At 43.6% G+C, this 12,149-nt stretch overlaps 1 protein-coding gene across 2 annotated transcripts in view; it reads left to right on the forward strand.

The window, feature by feature from the left end:
• akap6 (A kinase (PRKA) anchor protein 6) overlaps positions 1-12,149 on the forward strand; it is a 385,504-nt gene that overhangs the window by 22,268 nt on the left and 351,087 nt on the right. Inside the window, exon 1 of one of the 2 annotated variants that reach the window (XM_039741462.1) lies at positions 6,270-6,383. The exons of the other annotated variant lie outside the window; for it this stretch is intronic. The gene's annotated coding sequence lies outside the window, so the exon portion shown is untranslated. Of the gene's footprint in view, positions 1-6,269; positions 6,384-12,149 lie in introns of those variants that run through there. 2 annotated transcript variants of the gene reach the window in all.

The following is a 12,149-nucleotide window of genomic DNA, read 5'->3' on the forward strand; positions in this document are numbered from 1 at the left end:
ACTTTCAACTTTGATCAGCCATTCAGGCTCTCTTGTTGTTTTCTAAAGGAGTAAACTTGGCCACTCCTGCTCTCCATTTGTGCCAAACATGAGCAGCAAGCAGCGATTTGTTTTGTATGGGCTGAAGGTGTAGCAGGGGTTAAAATCCGTAGACAACCTACACAATGTTGTGACCGTGTTTCACAATGGTGGAGTGTTTACAAATGGATTGAGGGGTTCAAAAATGGTTGGATAAGTGTTAAACCTTAAGAAGGAGGGGGACACCGATCCATGGCCACTTCTGATGACAACATTGAGCAAGTCCTTACGGCGATTCTGACAAACCGATGAGGATTTTAGCTCCTGGTGCACCTTCAGGGTATAATGTGATTCCTCTCCTTGGCCTGTTCTCCTCCAGATTGTTCTTTATTGGCCTGAATGGCCTGTTCTCCTTCAGATTGTTCTAATGTTCTAACAGGATCAATCCCCCAGGCTGTATTGGATTTTGGTTAGGCTGATAGGTCAAGTATGGATCCGCCTTTATAAGTACGTTGTGATAAAATATAGACTAAAATGGATGTGGCTGCAGTGTAGGTCCTGGAGGGGATCCTCTAAAGGTCCCTACGGTGATGGGAGATCCTGCCCTGAACAGTGCAGCCATACTGCCAATGGGTACAGAATGAAGTGCCTGCCCATTTATTGCCTTACTAGCTAGGGAATTCCGGAGCTACCCATGCAATGGCAAGGGGCGGGCAGGCAGCCAGGGGGTTGCTTGGAGTGGCTAGCAGTGCAAATGAAGAATATGGCTGACAGGTGCAGTGCACTTAGTGGCCACAAGGTGGTAATATTGTATGGAGGCCTTGAGTCTTTTTAAATTTGGATTTGTCGTTGAACGTGAAGAGGCCTCTGGATATAAATGGCCATCCCCAATGAGTTGTGGTTGTGACTATTTACAGGAAAAGAAGGAGGCGTCAAGCTAACTGGAGACACACTGGGATGAGAAGTGACCAGTATGGAGGCAGAGCGGCTGGCAGTTTTGGAAGTAAAGGAGCTCGACTTGTGTTTTGAGACTGTGCTGCCCGCTTCCTTCAGTGGTCAGAAGCCCATAGGCGATGCTCAAACTGTTCATCACGCTGATATCATTTGTAACTGAGAGGTGTCACAAGTGCATGTTGTCAAACAGAAACTGAAGAGAGGAGCCAAGGTCATCCTAATGAAGGTTCTTAGGGGGTTGTGACAGTGAATACCAACATAGCCAACTCCTGCATGGATGGCCATTAAAATCTAAGAACGCTCCAAGATGGCAAAAGGCCAGATGGCCTGGCATGAAGGGACTGTGGAAAAAAAAAATAAGTCAGCCGGCTTCAAGTTATTGAGCCAAGAAATGAGAATGAGCCAGCAGCTGCCATTCCCACAAAGACATGGCATGGCAGGATCAGGCAGACTCAGCAACTTCTTAAGAGATCTCTACTAATTCAATGTTATTGTGTATATAAGGAGCAGGTATTTAGCTGAACTGTGCTCTACTGTTATTAAACATATTTCACTTCAGTTTACGTGGCACAAGTCACACAATGCAAGATGAGCCTCTTCGGCTGGAGCTGTAAGTGCAGGTCAGTGATGGCACTAATAATAATAATAATAATACTTTACATTTATATAGCGCTCTTCTCACTACTCCGAGCACTTCAATGAGTGGGGAGCCACTTCAGCCACCACCAATGTGAAGCATTTGGAGGATGCAATGGCAGCCATTTATTACGCCAATGCACTCACCACACTTTAGTCATTAGGTGGTGCAGTAGGGAGATAGATGGCCATTCAGTGGGTGATTTGTGACTGACGTGGACGTTACATGATGCACGGGTATTGCAGGCTGCAATTACAGTCTGTGGTGTAGAGGCTGCTGATTGGCAACCTACATGAAAAAACATCCATTGACAAATGATCACGGTACTTGTCTTGAATAATCTATAGGTCAGCTGTCCAGTTGTTTGCTTGCCACACGCAAAACACATGCTTTGTTTTTGGTAAAATATTTTAAAAAATCAGAGCACATTGCAAACAGTTAAAGCTAATCAAATGGGACCCTCATTTCCTCCTCGTTCATCAGTGAAGGGTCTCCTCTTTTCAATTTAAAAAGTCAGTTCCGTTGCCGCTGTGCCGCTTTGGTCACCACTGGCTTTTTATCTTCATTCTCAATGAAAACTTTTCTCTGACATCACTACAAAACACTGTAAGTAACATATACATTTACCAATAATGGCAGACTGCTGTAACGATAACATGCAGTGAATCCACTTGAAGTGAGCATTCCTAGGTTTCCTCCTCTTTCTCTGTCACTGTTTACCATTCGTTTGCTCAGAGGTTGATGTGCTTGCTGTTTCCTGAGCAGCTTTTGCTTTCTCCATTCTAGCGACCCACTTCTTCTTTTCTTTTGTCGGCATCTCTTCACATTATAACCGATTTAAGTCCGTGTTTGTGTTGCAATTACTTAGTACGTTTTCTTTAATTTTTTTACTTAAGCTGGCGCTTAAGTCTTCAACCTGCCTCAAGAATGATTTAAGATATGAAGAGATAGAGGAAGTGACGGTGAAGGTGGTAGGGATGAGAATGGCACCCGTACGCTTTGTTTTTGTATTGTTGAGAGTTGATTCTACAATAAAATAAAATAAAACTGAACAGAGGAATAACCTTGGAGGTCAATCATCACCCCCAAAGTGGATAGTAGTAAATATATAGTAGAATGATACAAGGAACACAGATAAAGACTTGGGGTACCACCAGGGTAACCCTGTATAATTTGAAAGGTTTGAAGGAAATAAACATGAAATTAGTTGAGTCCACAACAAAGCTAAAGCAGGTAGCTGGTATTCTGGGTTATGCCGATAGATGGCAGGAAGAGGTGAGTCCAGGAGGAGGGACACCAGAAATGATATCAGTGATGGAAGGAAGGACTGACACTCACCCAATCTGCAGAGAGAGAGAAATAATCGGAAAACAGCGCCAACCCCTGGTATGGCAGGTATCTGCATTCACTTGAGCCCTTAAGCTACCTCCTGCCAAGTGCAGGTGCCTGACACTATATATATACACACATACAGTATTTGCTTCTTCTTCATCTTTTCCTATTTCTGTGTGGGATTGATATTTTAAAGGTTCCAGAGTGATTTTTATGGCTGGTTGGCTTTCCTGATTCCAACCCATAAATTTTATATATATAAAGGAGCCCGGCCCCCATGGATGGAAGGACCTGGGGACAGAGTGTGTTCAGGGCATTATCTCCTCCAGGGTGCTAGAGGGCAGCCCCGTGGGTTGCTCTGGCACCAGAAATTCCTACAGGACACTCTGGGAGTTGGAGTTTACCACAGCTCCTTTGGGTTCCATGGATGCCACCAGGAGGAGCTGTGGAAGTTGCAGAGCCCTACTTTGGGTTTTCACCATAACTGGGAGCATTCCCAGGTGTAGATTAAAGGGAGCTGCCTGCCTTTGTTCCAGGAACCACACACTCTTAGACAGACTGACAGACTGACAGAGACAGAGATAGAGAGGGAGGGAGACAGGAAGAGAAACAGAAAGAAAAGAAGGCAAACTGCTGTGTGCTTTATTATATTAAGCTTTGTACTGTGCATTGGTGGTGGGAAACAAAGGAAAGCGTTTCCCACAAAAAAATAAAGAAACATACTTAACTTGTGTCCTGCATCTGTCTGTGTTGGGTTTGGGAAGCTGTGCGCCACTTGCCTGTCACAATATATTGTGACACATAAACACTCAATGTATAAAAAAACACTTTTTTTCTTTTAATACTATTAGAGTTGTACAGTACATTCAAGTAATGTAATGACTACAAAACGACAATACTCAACTTCAACACAACTCTTTAGTCCTGATACCCGGACTTATACACCAAGCAGCATTGGTTAGTAGTGCTAGGCAAACTCCAACCTCCCCTTTAAACTTTAATAAAACACTCCCGTTACCAAAAGCTATAACCCAACATTAAACACAATAACTTTTAAAATATAGCGAATAGTAAATTAAATCATAATTAACTGTTTAATTTTAGCTACATAGCCGCAGAGCCTCCTGGGAAGTCAGTGCCATCCGTCGCTACTATATATATATATATATATATATATATATATATATATACATACATATACAGTGCATCTGTAAAGTATTCACAGCGCATCACTTTTTCCATATTTTGTTATGTTACAGCCTTATTCCAAAATGGATTAAAATCATTTTTTTTCACAGAGTTGTCCTGAAGCCACTCCTTTGATATCTTGGCTGTGTGCTGAGGGTCGTTGTCCTGCTGAAAGATCCACCGTTGCCCCAGTCTGAGGTCAGGAGTGCTCTGGAGCAGGTTTTCATCCAGGATGTCTCTGTACGTTGCTGCAGTCATCTTTCCCTTTATCCTGACTAGTCTCCCAGTTCCTGATGCTGCCACCACCATGCTTCACTGTAGGGATGGTATTGGCCTGGTGATGAGCGGTACCTGGTTTCCTCCAAATGTGACGCCAGGCATTCACACCAAAGAGTTCAATCTTTGTCTCATCAGACCAGAGAATTTTGTTTCTCATGGTCTGTGAGTCCTTCAGGTGCCTTTTGGCAAACTCCAGGTGGGCTGCCATGTGCCTTTTACTAAGGAGTGGCTTCCGTCTGGCCACTCTACCATACAGGCCTGATTGGTGGATTGCTGCAGAGATGGTTGTCCTTCTGGAAGGTTCTCCTCTCTCCACAGAGGACCTCTGGAGCTCTGACAGAGTGACCATCGGGTTCTTGGTCACCTCCCAGACTAAGGCCCTTCTCCCCCGATCGCTCAGTTTAGATGGCCGGCCAGCTCTAGGAAGAGTCCTGGTGGTTTTGAACTTCTTCCACTTACGGATGATGGAGGCCACTGTGCTCATTGGGACCTTCAAAGCAGCAGATATTTTTCTGTAACCTTCCCCAGATTTGTGCCTTGAGACAATCCTGTCTCGGAGGTCTACAGACAATTCCTTTGACTTCATGCTTGGTTTGTGTTCTGACATGAACTGTCAACTGTGGGACCTTCTATAGACAAGTGTGTGCCTTTCAAAATCAGGTCCACTCAACTGAATTGACCACAGGTGGACTCCAATTAAACATCTCAAGGATGATCAGGGGAAACAGGATGCACCGGAGCTCAATTTGGAGCTTCATGGCAAAGGCTGTGAATACTTCTATACATGTGCTTTCTCAGTTTTTTTATTTTTAATAAATTTGCAAAAACCTCAAGTAAACCTTTTTCACGTTGTCATTATGGGATGTTGTGTGTAGAATTCTGAGGAAAAAAATGAATTTAATCCATTTTGGAAGAAGGCTGTTACATAACAAAATGTGGAAAAAGTGCTGCACTGTGAACACTTTCCGGATGCACTGTATATGTATATATATATATATATATATATATATATTATTTTTGGTGGAGTATTTCTTTTTGTCCCAGCAAGCAAACTAAAATGGAGTAACGAGCTACTGAAACGCCTGGCTGACTTACACTACACGTGTTAAGCTATGAATCCACAGCCCTGCTAAATGCCGTTCCTTATACATTTCTTCTTTTTCTTCTTCTGTCACTCGGAGTCTGATTGATTCTTTGTTCACAGAGGATTCCCTGAAGCGCTTAACCCAGTAAAGCGAAAAACACCGTGGAAAACCACGAATTAACCCTTTACTTCATTATAACTATTAACCAATCCAAGATGGGCAAAATACATTTCTCCTAAATCCATCCTATTACTGTGTCCATGGAAGAAAGAACTGTATTTTGTTAGTGCATGACGCGCTTTTTTCTTGCGCTATTTAGCGATATCATTGATATATTTATTGCTCTTGTAAAAACAAATAATAAATATATTATTATTGTATAAATAATATCACTAAACAGCGCCAAACAAATGTTAAGGATGGCACCGCCAGGCAAGAGTAAAAGAGGAAGGCCAAAGAGGAGGTTTATGGATGTAATGAGGGAGAACATGAAGACAGTCGGCGTGAGAGAAAATGATAGGGATGATAGATCGGGATAGATAGAGACGTTTGATCAGCTGTGGCGACCCCTAAATGGGAGCAGACGAAATAAGAAGCACCTCTCACACTACACACTCCGTCCTATTCTGCGGGAGGACTGACTGGAACGGCTCGTCCGTCTTTCTCTTCGCTGGCTGCAGGATTTCTTTGACACTTGTCGGGGGCGGGGTTGTGTCACGTGGGAGGGACTTAGCCGCTCTGATCTGCCGGGTCCTCGCTGAGCTGACAGCTTCGTTTTTTTGGCGTGCTTGACCTGCTTGGTATCTGACCGGTGGCGTTATGGCTTCTCGAAGGTGGTCCTCGTTGGCATCGGCACCGCTGCCTAACGGCGTACATCTTCCTGCAACCTGGTACGTGACTTCTGTTTGCGTACATAACGGAAATTACCGTTAATACGGAGCTCTTTTTCGGGGTCTAGAAATGAGGCACAGTAGCTAGCTCTGAACTGCTGACCGATAGGTCGAGTTTATGTCGCCAGAGTGTTTTCTTATAATTTGCGTAAAGTTTTCTCATTCCGTTGTTTCAATAGCAGCTGCTGGGAGTGAAACTAAAACCCTCAATCACGCCGAAAGACCCACGGGGGCGTGTGCCGCTGCACCTGTACGCGTACTTTTTGAGTCGCCCTTTTTTCAAATTTCAGCGGAAAACACTTAACGTTGTTAGAAGGCAGCAAAAAAAGGTTTGGTGTTTCACAGCATCTGAAGGAAAGTTGCATTCGTAAAACAGTTGTGATGCTTCAGGGGTCGTTATGTTTTCTCCGTAGCGCCGCCCGACACATCTCACGCACGCGTACGCACGCAAGCACATGGCTGCTGACATCCTCGCTGGTGATTGGTCAGCATCCAGCTGGACTCTCATCGCAGGGCTCGTCCGTGTCTTTGGCTGCCTTTGTGTCTTGAATGGCTCAGTGATGCAGAAGACCCCGAGAACAGAAAGGGGGCCCGCGAGCGGTGTGCAGGAGTCCATGGAATCGACTCATCTCTTACATCAGCGCATATTCTGAAAAGATGACACACATTGGGGGCTTCGGACACAGCCCGGGGAGGGAGGGGGATATTGTGGTGTTCACATACAATAGTCGCATGATTCCCTTGGTGGTTGGTTTTCTGGAAGTGCACGCCGTCTTTGCTCCATGAATTTATGTTCATTCTTCTTGAATTGTCCAATCCTTGAAGAGGCAGGTGTGTTTATTTATTTATTTTGTATTGTTTCATGTCTGCTTGTTCTCTGACTCCTGAATTTTATACTCGGTCCAAACCCTTGTCATTGCAATTCCTTTAAAACATGATGACAGTCCTGTTACTGCCACTTGATCAGTTATTTCTTGCGTTTATTTGGAAATATCAGTTTTTGTTCACACTGTGATCCTCCGCTGTAGGTATATGGTATTCATGGTAGGTCTGCTCAAAATTGGTCTTATATATCCTTTAGTTTAACATGGAGCTCACTGTAAAATTATGAAAAAAAAAAATAAAAGATTTTGTCTGAGAAGAGTTCTGAGTTGCATTGAAAACTTGCATATTGTAATCTTGTTATTTAGCCAGTAAAAGGTGTCATTTTGCTTGACTTTTCACTACAAAGAAAATATAGTATTGCATTCAGAAATTCAGTATATTAATACGGGCGTTTCCAATTTTAAATATACTTTAAAAATGTGTTTTATAATGCATCATTTTAAAGGTTCAATCAAAATGTTAATATGAAAAATTGTAATACCAACTCAATGACAAAAGCCAAGACTTAATAATGAAGCATTTTAAGTTGAATCGACTATCTGTATATTTAGTATGTTAGTTGAATTAAGCCCCCCAGATTTCCCAGGTTAGCAGCAGTGCGTTGCCACACCCACCACATGACGAACCACCTGGATTGGGTCCCGAGTGCAGTTCCACGAACCCGCAAGGGTCATACAAAATGAAGACATTGCTTATGGGTCTTTAGCACACAAGCTGGTTGAGCTCGCTCTACATCGAGCCCATAGAAGTTGGCTGTTGGCTGCAGAGGATTTGCAGGACGCTCGCTCTGCAGAGTCCTCCACAGGAGCGGCCAAAAAGAGGGCCATTAAATCTGCAAGTGAAGCCGCAGATAAAGCCTCAATGTGGCTTTGGGTAAAGAGGGCTGATCCGTGGATCGCTACTGGGACGCAAGTTGGGGATTGATCAACCCCGGCTGGGTCGCCTGAGCGAGGGTGTATGATGTTGCGAGACCCGAAACGCCCGATGACCTCAGGATGCATCACTAATGATGCGTCCCAGTGCATCCAGGAGATGTTTCTTAAATATATTGTGGACGCAGCCCGGGCACAGACAGGCAGACATGTTGTTAAACACCACCACACGTTTATTTACAATATTATCTACAAGTATCAAAAGTGCACACACAAACCCCCCCACAGTCCTGGCCACACAATGCCTTCCTTTTCGGGCCGCCTCCACTCTCTCTTCTCCTGCTTTGTCCTGCTTCCACCCGACTCCAGCCTCGAATGAAGGGAGACGGCCCGTTTTATTTCATCCCGGATGGGTTCGAGGTGTTTCCCGGCACTCCTCCCTGGACACACCCCAGTGTGGCGGAAGTGCCGGCTGTTCTCCCGGAAGCTCTCCGGGTGTCACTGCTCCTCTTTCCCCCAAGCACTTCCTGGTGTGGCGGAAGTGCTGAGGTCCAGGTCCCTACAGGGTTGGGCTTTCATGCCCTCTACCCGTGGCCCCCAAAGCAACCAGGATGGCGGCCCCCGCGTGATCCAGGGCGGGCATAGATCCTCTTCCGGTCCCTCAAGGCGTCCCGGCTGGGTCGTTGCCCCTGGCATCCCTGACAATATTTTAAGATGTACTTTTCAAAATGTTGTGTGGACTACAAAAACAGGAAATGTCATCCTTCTAATGTGCACATACTGGGTGAATGAAACAGGGCCAATTAAAATCAAATTTTATTTCTGTAGCACATTTTACAATTAGAATCATCACAAGGCATCTTTACAGATTTCTGGGCCTTAAAACCCAAGAAAAAAGCCTCAACATGTCAGTGACAGGGAGGACATTAAAATTCTAACCTTCTTATTCATCCATCCTTCCATCTTTTTCCTGAGAAGGGTCTCTGGGAAGCTGGTGCCTATCCCAGTATCATTAGGTGCAAGGTAGGAACAGTCCCTGGACAGGATGAAGGTCCATCACAGGTTGAATTCTCCCTCTCACACACACACACACACACACAGAAGTGGATAATTAATTAACAAAATATAAGTTGTCTACATTATTTACACAATTTAAAACAATACGACTAATACAATATCAACTTAAAAAGAAGGGAGAAAAGTCGAACAGAAAAAAAAAAAAACAATTAAAAGGGGCTTTTCAATGTTCAACATGTAGACAAAATAAAAACAAATGTGCAAGTAAATAAATAAATAAATAACACACATATATTTGATTTGATATATTTTATTAATCCTCTAAGGGCGCGATTAATCTGGTGTCCCAGAATCACTATCTAACTAATGAAGTGCTTTTCTGTATAAAGTGGCGGAGTGGTGGCTCTGAGGCGAGAGATTTGCGCTGGTAATCAGAAGGTTGCCAGTTCAAACCCCATAAACCCAAAAGTGACTCCACTCTGTTGGGCTCTTGAGCAAAGCCCTTAACCTGCAATTACTCTGCCTGGGTATGACGTTAATAATAATAATACATTTTATTTATATAGCGCCTTTCCCATGCTCAAGGCACTTACAGAATATAAGAAAGAATGGCAGGGTATACAGTATATAGCATAGTACAAACCAAATAAATAATAAAGAAGATTACGACAGTGAATTCAGAGAAAAAAAGCCTAACAGACAACAGAATTGATGGTCTCTCACACACACTCACATATGGGTTACATGAGCATCTTGACAGAGATGCATCCAGCCCTGCAACCTGCAGGGAAAAACCTGGGAGTTGGTGGCAGAATTGGCACTCTGGCCATCATAAAAAACCTCCCATTGGTCCCATTCCATCTGAACCAGAGTGTCACCTGTTGCATGGCTGCACTCGGGTCCTAATCTGGGATTCTGAGTTGGTTTGTCGTGTGGTGGGTGCAGCAATGCGCTGTATCAGTGTGTGCTGCTAACCTCTCCTCTCTGTATACAGTACTTGTTTGTTTTATGAAGGCTTAATATTTTTGGTAGGCAGTTTGTTTTAGCGGTTTAAGGCTTTGGTCCCAGATCTGAAAATATGTGTGTGGAATACTCAAGGAACTGTAATGATATTAAGGATCAGAGGGTTTTTGGAAACCAAAGGAATACTTTTGAAAGCAAGAACACGAGGAGGGCTGAAGGAAAATATTGTTGTGTTATTAGGTAGATGGCAGCTTTTAGTAATGAGATAGTGAATGAGGGTGAGAGGACACAGCAGAGGAAATCGGAACCCCTCGTCTTCAACAATGATCAAAGTGGCACATAAAAGAAAGAGGAATGAATTGAAAAGCTGGACAGTAAGATACCCCTACTTGCCTATGGCTGGGAAATAATTGGAGACCCTCAATGCAAAGGAGCAGGTTCTGAAAGTTTGGGGTAAACGGATGCCAGACTGGACACGAATTTAAAGGCCTTGCCTCCTTTCACCATATTAGTAATGCAAATGAAGTCAAGGGACCCGTGTTTGAGGTTTGGGCCTTGAGGTTTACTGTGCAGAAGGAGAGAACAGAGGAAGACTGCAGGGGCTACCATATTAGATTCACCTGGAAACCATGAAGTGGACTGGATGGGGCTAGTCAGCCACTGGTAGGCCGATCAAAACATACAAGCCCAGTGGTAAAACTCCCAGTCTAGCGGAATGTTCCACACTTAGTCTTTTGTTTAATTGTCTTCTTTTTTATTCCATAAGAAGTTAAGATAGCAAAGAGCTCCTAACATTAGAGCAGCGTGTAATGGGAGTTATAAGCAACAAAAGTACTCTAACAAAGTTGATGTAAAGACTAACATTCATTTGAATAATTACCATTCTGGCACAGAATGACTTCTTTTTATGATGTCGGAAGATAAGAAGACAGCCATGCCTACCTCTACCTCTAATGGGTGCCTATTGTTGAACCACCTACACTGCCAGCTGCAAAGTTAAACTCATCCTCATAGTTCACTATGGATTGCCTTTGACCCCTTTTCTTTTTCCAAAGTTTTCCTTATGAATTCTTGTTTATGTGATCCCTTTTCATAATCGTTGTTTTACATGTAAGCCCATTTTATTCTGTTTTGTTCTACAAGCATTTATGTATTGGGACTTGTTGATTTTATTGATTTCATAGTCTAATTATATATATATATATATATAATTTTATATTGAGTGGTCTCTTGGAGTGCACAAAATGCCAAATAAACTAAAAATAGTAGGGCAGAAAGATTTTATTAGAACTGAATAAAGAAGGTTACAGAGGATTTCAAGCAAATCGCAACACACAAGGTATTAAAGCAAACTGAAAATACCCTTCCTGCCTCCCCCTGTCTGCACCTTGTACCTTTCTCCCTCCTTGAACCCCTTGTCTTCTCCTTCCTCCTGCCAAGTGAGTTCTCATCCGGGCTCCCCCCCGATTCCAAGTTCACCAAACCAGTGGCCACTGACCTCTTTTTGCACCCCATCCCTGGACTACTTCTGAGGTCACTTTTGGCCTCCTCTGAAGTATCTCTGGCTCAGGCATAACCCTACACAACCCCTGGGGTTGTCTTTCTGGAGCTCCCTGTCAGACTGGTGCCCCATTTCTAACCAGAGGGCCATAAAAGCTTACAGGGACCCCAGTAGCAACCTCCTGCTGCCAGCAGTTACATGGTTGGGGACAGGATCCTCTTTTATTGTGCGCTCCTCTCCATCACCCCACTATATATACATCCTTTGAGTAATTTAAGGGGTGCTGTTTTCTGCATTTCCATTTTGTATCTCTGCCAGGCCATGTTATGCTTGGGCATCTATGACTGTTGATAGGCCCTGACTCCAATCCGTTTACTACATGCATTGTGTGTGTGTGTATATTTATTTATTTATTTATTGATATAAATAATTTCAGTATATATTGTCAAAAGAGTCTCATGAAGTTTTGGGGTAGCCACCTGTATAATTTTTCCTGGCTGCAAAGGATTTGAATAAGGAGTACATAAG

Source organism: Polypterus senegalus, chromosome 18, assembly GCF_016835505.1.
Source record: "Polypterus senegalus isolate Bchr_013 chromosome 18, ASM1683550v1, whole genome shotgun sequence".
Classification (NCBI taxonomy): domain Eukaryota; kingdom Metazoa; phylum Chordata; class Cladistia; order Polypteriformes; family Polypteridae; genus Polypterus; species Polypterus senegalus.